General features: G+C 58.5%; 1 protein-coding gene across 5 annotated transcripts in view; it reads left to right on the forward strand.

Annotated features, from left to right (window-relative positions):
* Positions 1-572: 572 nt before the first annotated feature.
* ELFN2 (extracellular leucine rich repeat and fibronectin type III domain containing 2) overlaps positions 573-14,866 on the forward strand; it is a 52,095-nt gene continuing 37,801 nt past the window's right edge. For 2 of the 5 annotated variants that reach the window (XM_027541716.1, XM_027541720.1), the window contains exons 1-2: positions 573-774; positions 9,469-9,616. The gene's annotated coding sequence lies outside the window, so the exon portion shown is untranslated. Of the gene's footprint in view, positions 775-905; positions 1,203-7,440; positions 7,656-9,468; positions 9,617-11,489; positions 11,609-14,866 lie in introns of those variants that run through there. The other 3 variants (XM_027541719.1, XM_027541717.1, XM_027541718.1) reach the window with 3 other exon arrangements.

Below are 14,866 nucleotides of genomic sequence, written 5' to 3' on the forward strand. Positions count from 1 at the left end.
CACTCCTCAAGCCTCAGTTGTCTTGCCTGTAAAATGGGAACACAGCAGCCACACTCCTCCAGTTGCCAGGGGTTGACCACAGGACTAGCGATCGGGGAGCGGGCTGCTGGGGATGGGGTGTGGGGGCGGTGGGTCCACTGCTGGGGAGGGGGAAGTCCAGGGGCTGCAGGTGTCTTCGGGCGGGCGCTGGGGGGCGCCGCGCACCTAGGGCGGCTCGCCCCGCCGTAAGTTTGCCTCCAGCTGTTGAATGCGCCGGGGGCCGGCGGTGGGACCGGGTCCCCGCAGGGTCAGCGGGGCCGGGGGCCAGGGCGTGATCGGGACTTGGTCGTCTGCGGGGCCTCGGCTGGCAGCGGCGGAGCCCGGCGCGGCCCCGGCCCAGCGGGCGTGTGTCTGTGAGCGTGCGTGTGTCCGCGGCGGCATCGAGCCTGGAGAGGGGGCGGGAGGGGTCTCGCTGCGGCGAGGCCTGCGGAGGGCGCGGGCGCGGGCGGCGAGGGCGGCGGACAGCCCGCGGCCGCGGCCCCTGACGCACGCTGCGCTCCAACCCCCTCCCGGGCGCGGGCCCCGGCGGGGCAGAGGCGCGAGGCGGGCGGCGGGGTCTGCGCGCACCCGGCGGCGGCTCGCAGACACACCGGCCGCGCCACAGACACACGCCACGCACCAAGCCCGCCGGGCGCCGAGCGCATCGCCCCGCTCTCGCACTCACTCTCGTGCGCAGGCCCCGCAGCCGCCGCGATCGGAGGCGGTGCTCGGCCAGGAGCCCGGCAGGGGCCGGAGGTGAGTGAATTCCTTCGGATCTGAGAGCCCACGGCCGACCCAGACGGTGGGAGTGGGCGCTGGGACCGGAGGACACCCGCTCCGCCATGGGGGTGGGGCTTGGAGGAGAACTCAGCCGGGGGAGGTTTAGACGGGGAAAGCCACCCCCGGCACCTCCTGGGTCGCGGGATCCCCTTGAGACGCCCCCCTCCCTCCTCGGGGAGGACCACCCTGTGCAGGGCTGGGGATGGTGGACGGAGGCGGGGTGGGAGGACAAGGACGGTCGGTGAGGTGAGCAGTTTCGGGGGGTGGTGCAGAGGTTTGATGGTGGACGGTCGTGCCAGCCAGTACAACAGCGCGCCTCTCTGCCCGCATCTTTGCCATTCGGGGGCCCTCACACCCCTCTTTCAGGGAGTGGTGCGGGGGTCAAGGAATTCATCTTCTAGCTGGTAAGGGGGAGTTGATTTGTGCGGGATGACAGCTGAGGTGGGGGGGTGGGAGCTAGGGTGGGGCTTTACTCCCCTTCCCCGCAGGAGGGCGATGGTTTGGTAAGAGGACCAGAATTGGGGAGTGGGGGCTCCCAAGGGGTGGGGACCTTTGCGAAGGCTTTGCCCCTTCCTCTGATGGCGCTGGTGTGGGGCAAGCAGGGAGGCAGCAGAAATCGGCAGACTGCAGCTCTGGCAGGGCCAAGGCCAATGCTGGTTTGGTGTGTGTGTGTGTGTGTGTGTGTGTTCCAACAACTGGCAGAAGAGGGGGGCAACAAGGGGTGGGTGTGTTGGTTGGTAAGATGATGTGTACACGTGGGAAAGGATGTGTGTTCTGTGTGCGCACACAAGGCTGTGTGCAGGGATGGACTCTGCTCTGTCTGTACACACACACACACACACGCACACACACACACACACACTCTCTGTCCGTGGTCCAGCAGAATATTTGGAGGGGAGAAGGCTGTGTGTTTGTCTATGTGTGCACTGGGGGAGCTTGTGTCCAGGACAGAGGTGGCCAGATTGTGGTGTGTCAGGCGTGCCCAAGAAGCGAGATGACTGGGATGGTGGTGCTGACCCTTGCTGGGTTCGGCTCCGGAGAAACGTGGTACGTGGTACTTGAAGGCACTTTCTGCAGCTCTGGGCTCCCTGCTGTGTCCCTTCCACCTGGACCCCTCCCACCCCAGTGCCTGCCTTTGGAGGGCGCTTGGATCCCCTTGCCGAGACACAGGTGTTGGACTGGAGAGTGTGTGTGTGTGTGAGTGTGTGTCTGGGCTGCGGCTGTTGCTGTCAGCAGGCCAGGCTGTCGGAGGAGAGAAGGGGGGAGGAGGGGGTGCTGGCAGCACCTGGAGGGATGTGGTGGAAGCTGCAGGCCCCAGGCTATCAGATTTAGTTACGGAGGAGGGACATTTTCATCTGGAGAGCGGCCTGGGGGGAGAGTATTTGCATGTGTCTATGTGTGTGTGCCTGGCTCACACACCTGTTCTCAGAGCCTGTGGGCACCTGTGGGACGTGTCATGTCTAGGCCATCAGCAGGGCATGTGCGTCCACATATATGTGTAAACATGTGTCCGGGGAGAGTAAGGTCTGTGCCTGCACACACACACACACACAGGTGCTGTCTGTAAATGCCTGTTCTGAGTGAGCTGTGTACACCAGCGGGAACTCTGGGCCATTGAACCCAGGGCAGGAAAGAAGCAGAGTAACTGAAGGGGGGTCTCAGGGAGAAGTGTGTTTGTGTGACGTCAGTGAGGATCTCTGGGTGTGACGTCAGCTCCAGGTTGCCAGTGACGTCACTGGGACAGCGGTGTGAGAGGTCACCCCCAAGGACCGGGATGATGTCAGTGGGCAGGTGAGGGAGGTGTCACCGTAAGGGTATGTGGTTCAACGGGGTCACATCCCTGTGTTTTGAGAGGTGAGAAGGGGAGAGGGGTGGAGCTTTGGAGTGAGCAGTCCTTCCCAAGAAGCCCCATTTCCTGAGTGGATGTGGACCCATTTCCATAAGGCCTGCCCCTCCCCCCCAAGTGGCACATCTCTGCTGCCTCCGCCTACCCATGTCCCCTCTCGCCCCTCTGCCTGGGACCCTGCCAGTCCCTTTTCTCCACCCCATCCTAGTCAGGCCTCACAGACCCTCAGATGAGTGTGTTCTGGTGGGTGAACATGTGTGTGTGTGTGTGTGTGTGTGTGTGTTAGTGCAGATGACAACAGAAAACAGCCACAGTGAGGGAGCCGGAGACCTTTGGCTCTCACTCCATGTTGCCACTCTGTGTTTTGTGATATCGACATTCTTGTCATCTCTCTGGGCCTCCAGTTCTCATCTGTCACCTGGGAGATGGTTAGGGACTTGAGGGGGGAATTACAGGAGGCAGTGGGCTTCTGGGGGGCCAGATGTCCAGCCCATGGTAGAAGTGAGCCCCATCCCTTGGCCTTCTGTGCCCCCCTGCCCCACCTAGAGCAGGTGTTCCCCTGTTTTGCTTTAAGTCGAACTTTGTCAAGAGCTTTCTTTTCTCTCCTTGGATCCTATGGCAGTCCTGTGAGGCTGGCAGGCCGGCTATTATGTGGCCATTTGACAGATGAGCAAACTGAGGTCCAGAGGGCAAAGTAAGCTATTGTTTCATTCCTTAGTAAGAACTCCCCTGCTGGTGGGTGTGGGGAGACCCCCATTTGATTGGCAGGGCACCTGCATTTAACAGAGGGACAGAGAGCTCTCTGCAGTGGGGCGAGGATTGGGAAGTGTCAGGGTGAGGAGCCCAAGGCCAAGGAGCTCAGTGGCGGCAGTAGACGCCTCCTGACTCCAGTCCAGTGCCTGCTTGTTCTGGGGCCCCAGGAGATTCCGAGGTGGCCCGACTGATAGGAACGGCTGCATCCAGCGCCAAGCCTTTTGTAGTGGGGTCGGCCTGGGGTGCTCATCGGGGGCTCTGAGACTGCTCCCCAGGCTGGTTCCCTGTCCCCTGAGGTCTGGCAAGGTGCCTGCTGTGGACACAGTCCTCGTTCCAGTGACACCTCTGCTCTGTCCTGGCTGTGTGTGACGCAGGGATCAGCCTCCCCGTCTGTCTCCGAGGTGGTGGCTGCTTGCCTCCGAGGCTTACTGCTGAGCAGGAGAGAGTGGCACCTCCCTGGGCAGTCGGGATGGTACCCATCATAGCTACTCTCACCACTTCAGCTCCAGTGCCCCCAAGCCAGGTCCTCCATCCTGCCACCCCACCCCCATGTCCCCCGCTCCAAAACTGCTGTGACAGCGTGCTGTGCAGACCCAACAGCCAGGAAGCAGATTGCCTTGAACCCCAAGTCTCCTTAACAAGTCAGGCCTCTTTAGGGAAAGCTTTAATAGTCCAGGTTAACTCAATCCTCTGCCTCCTGCTGTCTCAGCCCAATCCCCTATTAAATTTACCTTCTCCTGGCTCAATGAGCACCTGGGGCAGAGGCGCTGTCACTAGTACTGGGGATGGTGTCTGGGAGGGTTGGAATAATAGAATCCCCTCCTCCCCGCCACCTCCAGCTCTGCAGACAGCCCCCAGAGAGGCCCTAGAGAGCCCCTGAGGACTGGGGAACCACCTGGGAAAGCTTACACCCGGGGTGCCAGGGAAAGGGCGCTGGCTGCACGGTGCTGCTGACAGCAATAATTATAGTGATAATAATAATGATATTAGCTGATATTCATCGAGCCTGTACTGAGAGCCAGCCCTGGTGGGAAGCTCTTTATAGGCGTACTCGTTTAATCCCACCAAGCCTTCTGCAGTACAGTTGTTATTATTCCTTATTTCCCAGACAAGAAACAGAGAGGTTACTGACCAGCTCTGACCACACAGCAGCAGAACCAGGACTGGAAGACCCATGAGTGTACTCTTTGCATTGTTAACCATTAACTGATGAAGCCTTTTGCTAGGGGACCTGGGGCATCTCGGGGTTCCCCTCTCTCTGAGGGACCTCTCAGGGCCTCACTTTGCTTGTCTGGAAATGGGGGCAGTGACCCTACTGTAGGGAAGCAGTGGGTGTGGCTGCAGGGACAGAAGGGCAGTAAGGCTCCTGGGTCTCAGCCCCTGCGCCCCCTCCCTTTGTATTGACCTGTGACATTCTGGAAGGCAGGCCTTGCTCCCAGATTCTCCCACAGTGCCTAGCACAGTGCTGGCTGCACAGTGGGTGCTCCGTAGGGGCTCCCCTAGGTAATGTAGGGGATGACGCTCTAGGATTATCATCTTCCTCAGGCCTGAGGCTGTCAAAGCCTCAGCTGGGGCCCCCCAGACCACTCCTCCTCCCTCTCCCTGTCTGACTTGTCGAAGAGCAGGAACTCAGGGCCCCCATTCTGCCTCTTTGTCTCCTTGATGTGTGTCCCAGGAAAGAGAATTCACTTCCAGAAGGTTCTGTCTCTCAATGTAAAGTGGGGGTAGTGGTACTGAATTCCTAACTCGGGTTGGTTACATAAGGGAATGACAAGCATGTAGCATTGTGTCTGGCACATAGTAGGTGTCAATTAGATGATTTCCCTCCCCCTTCCCATCTGTCTCCTTTATTCATTCCTGGTTCCCTGGAATGGGGCTTGGGCTATGTGTGTGTGTGTGTGTGTCCATCCTTCTCTCTTTTCAGCCTGTAGTTTCATTCCCTGAAATGCATAGAAATTGTTTTCTAGAGCCAGGCTGGGATAGCCCGAGGAAGCATGAGAAGAACCCGGGAGCAGCATACCTCCCAGTGGAGTGTATAGAGGGGCTGGGAGGGGAGCAGGGCATGTTTTTGTGGGTGTGTCTCTGTGTGTGTGCGCGCACACTGGTCAGCACCTCTCTTGGGCAAGCAGGGAGCCATTCCCAAGGGCCCTGCCTCAAGGCTGACTCAGTTTCCCTTCTTGGCCTGTCTCTATCACCTCTCTTCCCCTACAGTTCTCCTTGGATGTGGGGGGAGACACAGGCTGTGGGGTCAGCCTGCCTGCCGCCCTCCCTTCCCCGCCCTTGTCATTACCTGGAGTGGGTTGGGGGGAGGTCTCCTGTTCCCACAGTGTGTCAGCACCAAACAGGCAGAGACTAGCAGGCCCTCAAAAGGTACTTGTTGAACAACTTTCTTTCATCTACCAGCTACTGAGAATGGGCTGATGTATTTTGTATTCAGTTCACACACACACACACACACACACACACACACACACACACATATATTACAAGGATGTCTCGCTCAAGTATAACTGCTGTGTGCCTGGGACTCAGACAGGAACTCCCAGAGATGAGTTCCTGTCCTGAGGAGACACGAGACACCCGGATTGTCTGCCAGGCGCCTGGCATGGGGCCTGCACACAGTAGGGCTTGCTTGACGGGCGGTCCCTGTTAGTCTGTGACCCGGCAGACCGTGGACTGGTGCTGAGCCAGCCTTGGAAGCAGAGCTGGAGAGGTGGTGATGGCTTCCGCTTTGGGCACTGCAGAGTCCCCAGGATTGCATACCCACTACGAGCCAGGCTCAGGGCAAAATACTGTCTATTATCTTGTTTAATTTTGGCTGGAGGATTGTGGAAGAGGTCCAGCTGGCCTCTGGGGTGGGGGCATGCCAGGTGGAGACCATGTGAGCTGAGGCCTGGAGGTAGGAAAGCCCGGAGTGGAATTTGGGACAATGAGTCTGGACATGAAGTTTGGAGATCAACCACACAACAACCTAAATAACCCTAAAATCAGAGCTAAGAAATCCAGCATTATCCTTTCTGTCAGAGAGGATCAGAGTCTGTGGGTACTTATTTAGATGCAGATCCTCAGGCCCTGCTGGCAGAGATTTGAATTCAGTAGGGTTGATGGGGAGCCCAGGAACCTGCATTTTTTAGTGCATTTCCAGAAGATGAATTCACCCTGTTTGTGGGGTGGATGGCAGCTGAGGGGGCTGCTGCCTCTTCCAGGGAATCTTCCGGACTCCTCCCACGACAACCTGGTAGGCATCAAAGCCATATCCGATATCCAAAGGGGGCCTGAACACAGAGAAGCTAGGCGCCCTCCCTTGAGTGACACGACATTAAGACCCAGGCCGATACTGACTAACACTGATTAGTAACCTTCGTGTTCACTGACTGCTGTTCTAAGCCTGCTCAAGGAATCCTTCGTCAAACCCTCAGAACGACCCTCTGCATCCTCGCTGTTGCACAGAGGAGAGATGGAGGCAGAGTGTGGGTCACGGTTCAAGGCCTCACTGCTGGTAAAGAACTGAAGTGCGGTGGGGTGGGGAGGAAGTGAGGCTGGAGAGGGCCTGCCCCAGCATCTTGGAAGGAGCGATGCCCTCCCGTCTCCCTGCCTTTGGTGCGAGGACGCGGGTGGAGCTGAGCCTGCGGCTGTGCCTGTGAGCAGAGGCCAGAGGCGGGGGTGGAGTGCGGAACTGAGCAGCCGGGAGGAGGAGGATGGAGAGCCAGGAAGGCGTCCAGGAGGAGGCGGCGACGCAGAGTCGCGTAGCGGCGGCCGGAGGCTGTTCATCCGGTGGGCACGCTGGCCGAGGCAGATCCGGGGCCTGGCGGGCGGCGGGGTGTCTCCGCCCAGGGGGCGAGTCCCAGGCTGGCCCACGCGGTGTACCCGGGCCTCCTACTGGGCACGTGCGCGGCGGCGGGGCCGGAGCCAGAGCCGGAGGGGCGGGGGAGGAGGACGGAGGAGGCAGGAGAGCCCATACGGCCTCCGCCGCCCCGCCGCCAGCGCGGCAGCCGGGACTCCGCGGGGCCCCATCCCGGCCGCCTGCCGCTCTGCGGAGCCCCAGCCCCGCGCTGCCGGCCCGGCCGCGTTGGCCGGGTTTCCACCTTACTTCCCTGTGCTTAGAATTTGCAGCCGCATCTCCCGGCGCTCGAAGCCAATTTCACGGCCTCTGGGCTCGGCGCGGTGTGCGCGATCATAAACCGGCCCGCGCCCACGGAAACAGCGCCGAGGGGGCGGCCGAAATGAGGACCCGCCGATGCCCCGTGTTTTCGATGGGGTGTGTGGGTCAAGTGGGTGTGGGCCGGATGGGGGGCGCCTCTGTGAACTGCCCTGGGAGAGATGGGCGCGGATGCAGGCGTGGCTATGCGTGTGCAGAGTGGCCCCCCAGAGTGAGCCAGCTTGGGGATGCACGTATGTGTTGGCCTGTGTGTGCCTACAGGGGCCCCTGTGGGCTTGTTTGTTTGGGTGTGCATGGGGTATGGTCCGCAGTGAGCAGGGGCCGATGTGTTTCTGTGAGTGTGTTGACCTGTGTCTGTGCAGTGTCTCAGGTATGTTGACACATGTGCCAGTCGCCAAGTTAGGGCAGACGCCCCAGTGTCTGGTTCTGTGGGCAGCTGGGTCCAGTACCTCAGGGTCTGTGTGTACACGTGTCTGAGGGAGAGTGAAATTCTGGGGGGTTGGTTGCTGTCTGGGTGTGCCCCATGGGTGCCAGTGTGTGTGTGAGGTTATAGTGTGTAGCCCATCCCTGCAGGGTGCGTCCCATCCCTGCTGGCCACTGGGTGCAGGGTCAAGTGTGAGCCCGGTAGCTAGAGGGAAGAGCGTCCCTCCGGACCTGGAGCTGGAGCTAGCTGGCTGCTTCCTTAGCTGCTCTGGCTGGGGGTGGTGGATTTGAGGCATCACGGGGAGGGCGAATGGGAGAGGGGTGGCGGAGTGTGTGTTTCTGTTTCATTGCTGCCGCTGGCTGTCAGCATGCGGTGGGTCTACAATATGTTTGTGAATGGCCGTGTCGAGGGGGCCGAGGTGTGAGCCCCTGCCTGCGGGGGAGGGCCAGGAGGACCATCTGGGCTGATGAGGTGTGGGGCCAGGCAGAGAGGGGCCTCCGCGGGACGGGATGAGTGTATGCATGTGCACGTGTGCGCACAGATGGAGGGCAGATTCGGCATGTCTGTCGGGGGTTTGTGAGTCTCTGCAGGTGGAGGTCAGACAGGTACGTTGCTCTAAGGGTGTGTGAGCAGCGGGGCAGAGACACTACACCTGGCAGAGCACAGGTGGGGGGCCACAGGGGTGGGTGCCAGTCCTCGCAAAGTTCTGAACAAGAGATGTGCTGGGGTAGGGGAGGGGTGCTTGTTCCCTGCAGCAGAGAGGAAGAGGCCCAGCTGTAGAAGGGGGTGGGCCCAGTCAGTGTTGGGGTGACTAAGAAGAGGGCGGTGTGGTTGGAGGGGTGTGCGTGGGTACTGGGCATCAGGTCAGTGCGGGGTGCGTGTGGCCATCCCCACTTGGGTGTGTCTGTGATGGAAGTGAGGTGTGGGGCTGGGACCATGACTTGGGAGGACCCTCCAGGCTGTGGGCCCAGCTAGGAGTGAAGGACATGGGAAGGGATGAGGTGGGTGGGAATGGGGGCCCTTCAGCTCCCAGAAAATCTCTCCATCTGTTGTTTGCACCTCCTGCCCAGGGGCCATGGAGAGATTGGAAGAAGCCTTGTGGCCCCCACCCCTCCCCTCTTCTCACCCCTGCAACTTGTGGGGTAGGGTTGGGAGTCCCCTTCCTCCGTCTGGGTCTCGAGCCCCTTCCCCTCCCTGTCTCTTGCCCCATCATCTTTCTGTCTCCATCTCTCTGCTCTCATCACCCCATCTCTCTGCCTCCATCTCTCTCCATCTCTGCCTCCATCTCCTTCCACTCCTTCCCTCCCTCTTCTCACACTGATATTCATTTGTGGTATATTCGGTTGCCATGGGAAACCTAAGAAAGAAGTGAGTGTACCCTTCAAGACTTCAGCATTTTTCCCTCCTCCCTCCCTCCTGCTGTCCCCCACTCCTCTCCTCTCCCTCCCTCCCCTTTCTCCCCTTGCCTCCTCCTCCTCCTCCTCACAGAAGGAGAGGACTTGGGTGAAGAGCTGCCGCAGCACCTGAGACTCCGCTGCTGCCACCGCCGCTGCTGTTACCGTGGGGACCTGCCTGAGACCAGGCCAGGGACAGAGCTTCACTGGTCAGAGGGGCTCCTTCCACCTGCAGAGATCTGGTAAGAACAGGGTCCTTCTCACGGTGTGTGAGTGTGTAGCTGTGTGTGATCACGGCTCACATGACCTGGCCTTGAAAACCCGTGATGTAGCCCGGCCTCTGCCTCCTGTTCCCTCGCCCCTGCCCCCAGCTGCAGGCACCCCCACTCTGCTCCTCCCCAGCTTCCCTTCCACAGGGCCTGTGAGGCAGCTGGCAGAACGGTGGGTCTTTGAGGGGCTGGGCCAGTCCACTGGGGAGGGTGGGGAGGAAGCCCCTGCTGGCTCAGAGATCCCACTCCTGCCCTGTAGCCCAGCTGAGAGCCTGAGCTGGGCCTGGCTGAGCCCCAGCAGGGCCGGGGACATCTGTACCCCAGCTGGGGGTGGAAGGACTGGCTTCCAGGGGATGGCCTGGGAGATCATGGCCTCTTCTGCCTCGGGTGGGGGCCTTTCCATGTAGACAGGGGAAGACTGAGGGGCTGGGAGTGAGCTGGGAGCAGAGAAGTGCCGGCAGCATCAGAACCAGGCCAGATCCAGTGTCATTGAACTTGTAAGGAGGCAGGAGAGCAGTCTCACACTAGGAGGCCACAGGCAGGGAAGCTGGCAAGAGCTGTCCCAGCTGGGGCTGGTGGCGGCCCTTGAGAGGAGAGAGGCCAAGACTGTCACTGTCACTGTGGCTGTGTTGGTGGTGGCCACGTGGAGGGAGTTGTTGTCCAGGTCGGGTGCTGTGGCAAGGGAGCTGCCTTTGTGGCATTGTGGTCTCCATGGAGAGAGGAGGAGACAGAGGGAGGAGGCTGGCTGTCTGGGCTTGGTGTTGGTGGTTGCTAAGGAGAGGGAGATGTTGTCTCTAAGATGCGGTGGTCCTCATGTGGAGGGGCTGTGGCTGGGCCAGGAGTTGGGGTTCCCCAGGGGAGGGCTGGTGTTGGGTGCTCTGGAAGAGGCTTGTGCAGGGAGGGAGTGGGGGTGGCTGCTCCATGGAGGACCAGAGGAGGGGACGATGTGGGAAGGGCTGCTGCTCTGGTCTTGGTGTTGCTGGCACAGGCTGAAGGAGGGTTCTTTGGGGGCGGGAGTGAGGCACCCTGGGCAGGCCTGAGCTGTGCTCCCCGCTCCCATTGCTCGTCCTGTCTTGTCCAGACCAGACTGCGGCCCCTGCTACACCCCTGGCCTCCCTTCTCCCATGGCCTCCTCTTGCCAGGCCTCCTGCCCACCTCGTGGCCCAGTGCTCCTGCCTCTGCTCCTTGAGCCCTCTCCCTCTTCAGGGCCTCACTCATCCCTCATCTGGACACGTCCTCCCTGTGTGTCCCCAGATGACTTTGCCCCTGTCCTTCGTGTTTGCTGAGCTCTGGGAAGCCCAGCACTGATGCTTGCCTTTGAGGTATCAGAGAGGGGAAGAGACTCGCCCAAGGTCACACAGAACAGATGCCCTGGAACTGGGGTTCATCCTGGGTGCCTGCCTCCCCAAAGGCCCAACTTTTCAGGCCTAACTCCTTCCTCCAGAGCCTCTCCACCCCATTCAGAGTTGTCTCTCTTCCCTCAGTCCCCAGATATTCTCCAGAAGCACACATTCCATTTAAATGTCACTAAGAGGCAACAAGAAAGAGCACAGAGTTTAAATCCTGACTCTGTTGCTTATAGCTGTTTGAGTCTGTGGCTCAGTTTCCCCTTCTGTAAGATGGAGATGAGGCATGTGCCTCTCAGGGTTGCTGTCACTTGAGATAACTTCTGGGATGCCCTGGTTCCTGGCATGCAGTAGACTCTGAGAAAGTAGTTGCTACCACCATTATCGTAATGCCTTTAAAGAGTGACTTTTGAATGGTTTTCTTACTTGCCTGGGGTGGACAGGGTGACTTCTCACCAGAGATCTGGCTCATTTTGTCCTTCTCTGTGCTCCTTGAGCAGCGGAGGTGCTGACCTGACATCAAGGAAGCAGGAGGCGGGGCCTGGTTGTCAAGTCAGGATGGAAGCTGACTCCCTGTCCGGTGCTCCAGGCTGACTCCCTGTCTGGTGCTCCCTGTCAGGTACTCCCTGCCTGCTCGCTCCAGGGGCCTGGGCGTGCACTTTAGTCATGTGGGCCTTGTACCCCTAGCTGTGCCGGGGTACCGCAGCCCCTTGGCTTCCTCCTCAGGGCCCGGGGTTCTGAGCCAGCTCAGCCACCCCTGGCTGGTGGTACCCTGGAAGTATCAGGGGAAAGCTGTCCTGTTAACCTTCTTGGCACCACCAGAGGACAAGCCAGGCAAGGGACTGAAAAAGATATACAAAGAGGGACATCTGAGGGGTCTGGGAAGTGACCAGCAGGATGTCTTTCCAGTGACAGAGATCTGAGTTCAGATCCTGCCTCTGCCACTGTCTAGGTGGGTGGGCCTGGCAACTTTTCTCTGCCTTTCTGGACCTCAATTTCTTCATCTGTGTAATGGGCATAGTGAGAGTCGTTAGATCACCTTGACTATGTGAGGCAGGGGAATGAAGTTAAAACATACAGGGAAGTGTTTCCTGGAGTGGCAGCTGCTCTTTCTAGAACCTGTCAACCTTCTTCACTTTTCAGGCTGAGTTGGGTAAGAGGGGAGAGAGTGGTCCTGGATGGCCCCAAATAACAGAAGTGGGCCCAACCAGGTACAGACCTCTGTTAGTCACAGGAGACTTTGTAACAGTCAGACCTGTCTTCGGATGGGGTGGAGGAGGAACCGAGTGCTCTAAGTGCAGTGGGACCACAGAAGACCGGCAGGGGCAAGAGCTGAGGGTTACAAGACCCAGGTTCATATCCTAATGTTGCCCTTTATGGGCTGTGGGATCTCAGGAGCCTCAGTTTCCCCACCTGCAAGATGGGAGGAATAATAATGGAACAAGGGTTCTGTTAAATGAGTTCGGATACATGGAAGAGATCTAGAAGTCCCTTGAATCCGCATGGCATCTCATTTTCCAGAAGCAGAAAGAAAGCAAGGTTCAAGAAGCTTAAAGGGTTCATAGCAGTAATACTGACATCTGCTCTCTACCGATTTTCTGCTGTGTGCCAGGCATTTTCCCACATGCTCCAGGTCTCATTGAATTCCCCAGCCTTTGCACTTGCTGTTCCTTCTACAGGAGTGACTGTTCCTTCTCTGCCCATTGCTGCTCCTCAGGCTTCTGGTGTGGCCATCTCCTGTTCTGGCTCATTGTCTACTCCTCAGGGAGCTCCCCCCACCCCCTACTGCTCTGTTCATTGTTCTGGTTCTTTCTCTCTGTTTCCTTATAACCCCTAATGCAGCTTATGCTATTTTGTTTATTTGCTTGTTTATTATCCTTGGGGCTCCTCCAATGGCTCAGCGATAAAGAATCCTCCTGCAGTGCAGGAGACGCAGGAGATGTGAGTTCAATCCCTGGGTCTGGAAGACCCCCTGAAGGAAGGCATGGCAACCCACTCCAGTATTCTTGCTTGAAAAATCCCATGGATAGAGGAGCCTGGCAGGCTACCGTCCAAAGGGTCACAGAGTCTGATATGACTGAGCTACTGAGCACTTACTATCCACCCTCCTACTGTGGCAGAGTATCAGCTCCATGAAGGTGGGAGCTTTTTCTGTCTTGTTCCCTGCTCTGTCCTTAGGGCCTTGAATGGGGCCTGGCACACAGTAGATGTTCAATCAATACATGGTGACAGCATGAATGCGTAACCTGCCGGCTACCCTGGAGGGTCCATCTCATCATCCCCATTTTACACATGAGGAAAGTGGCTCTAGGGAAGGTTGGTAGTTGCCCATGGACACACAACCGAAAGTAGGTGGACGACCTGGCACTTGACCCCAGATTGGGCTGATTCCAGGTCAAGTCCTTTTCCTGCTATACCACACCTCCTTGCTGTGGGGAGCTTTGCATTTTTTAGGCTATAGAGTTTAGACTTTACTCCGAACACAGAGGCAGAATCACAGAAAGGCCTTTAAGTAGGGACGTCTCCTGCCGGAAGGAAAATATTTTAGTAGCATCCAGAATTGTCAAAAGAAATCAGTTCAGCTGCCTGCTAGCTGTGTGGCCTTAGGCAAATTAATCACTCTGTGTTTCAGTTTACTTGTCCATAAAATGGGGATACTATCTTGGCTGATCTCAGCTGGCTTCTGGGAGGCAGTGGGCTTTGAGCTTTGGTTTGCAGACTTGCCTCCACGGTCCCCTCCCTAGGGTGGGAAAACAGCATCTGCTGAATCACTCCAGTCCCCAGAGGCCCTGTTGCCAGCCCTGAGGGGTATGAGGTTTTGAGTTCCGAACAGAGGACTTTTTCTGTGTTGGGACAGGCCATTTTCTGCCCTAGCAGCCTGGTCTCTCTGGTCCCACTCCACCCCTACTGCCCTCAGAAAATGAGAGAGAAGATCAGAGAGGAGAGAGGTTTTAATTGAGCACCTACTATGCGCCGGGCCATTCCTGTATGTATCCCCTTTCACAGTCGCAGCAGCCTCTGCAGAGCAGGTTTGTTATACGCATTTTCCGAATGCCCAGACTCAGGCTTGGGGAAGTCTTCCAGAGGGCAAGAGCAGGGATTTGAACCTAGGCTCGGAGGCTTCTGTCTCCTCTGTGTTGGAGGAGGGGAGAGAGTGATGAAAGTGTCTGGGGTGGGTCTGCTCTGGGGTTCCCTGGGGAGGGCTGTTGGTATCAGCCCTCCAGGATGGGAGCTTAGAGTGGCCCTGATTCCAGAGGCTGGACCTCAAGGGGTTGTGGATGGGCAGACCGCTCCCACCAACCCAACTCCCCCCCACGGAGTGCTGGCAGCCTCACTCACCCCGAGAATAGATCTAGCCTTGTGTGTGGTTATCCCAGTGTCTCACTCAAGACCCCATTTGTTTGGGGAGGAGAAAGGGGGGTCTGTGGTACCCAACAGAGGTGGGATTCATGGACAAGACAGGGGAGGGGGTAGCCTGCCTGGTACGGGCCAGGCCTGAACGAGTGCCAGGAGGGAGTGAGAGGAGGGGGCGTGGGCATGGTCTGAGGTCCTGCTTGGGGCAGAGCCTTGGGCCGGGGGCTCTGTGGATGGAAGTGCAGAAGGAGGGGTTGGGAGTCTCACTCTCATGACTCCTGGTCTGAAGGAAGGAGAGTGTGGTGGCCCTGTCCTCTGGGAGCCTCAGGTCTTAGGGGAGGTGGGGAGAGGCCAAGCCACCAGGATCCTTGTCTGAGGGAGACACAGCCCCAGTCTGAGGGTGGAAGCACTGTGGGTGTTTCTGGAACCATCTGCTTTCTGAGTGCAGGAAGAGAGGACGGTCCAAATGAGTAGAGTCTCCCTGAATTCTGGGAAGACTTCCTGGAAGAGGCGGTCCCTGAGG

Source organism: Bos indicus x Bos taurus, chromosome 5 (assembly GCF_003369695.1).
Source record: "Bos indicus x Bos taurus breed Angus x Brahman F1 hybrid chromosome 5, Bos_hybrid_MaternalHap_v2.0, whole genome shotgun sequence".
NCBI lineage: Eukaryota > Metazoa > Chordata > Mammalia > Artiodactyla > Bovidae > Bos > Bos indicus x Bos taurus.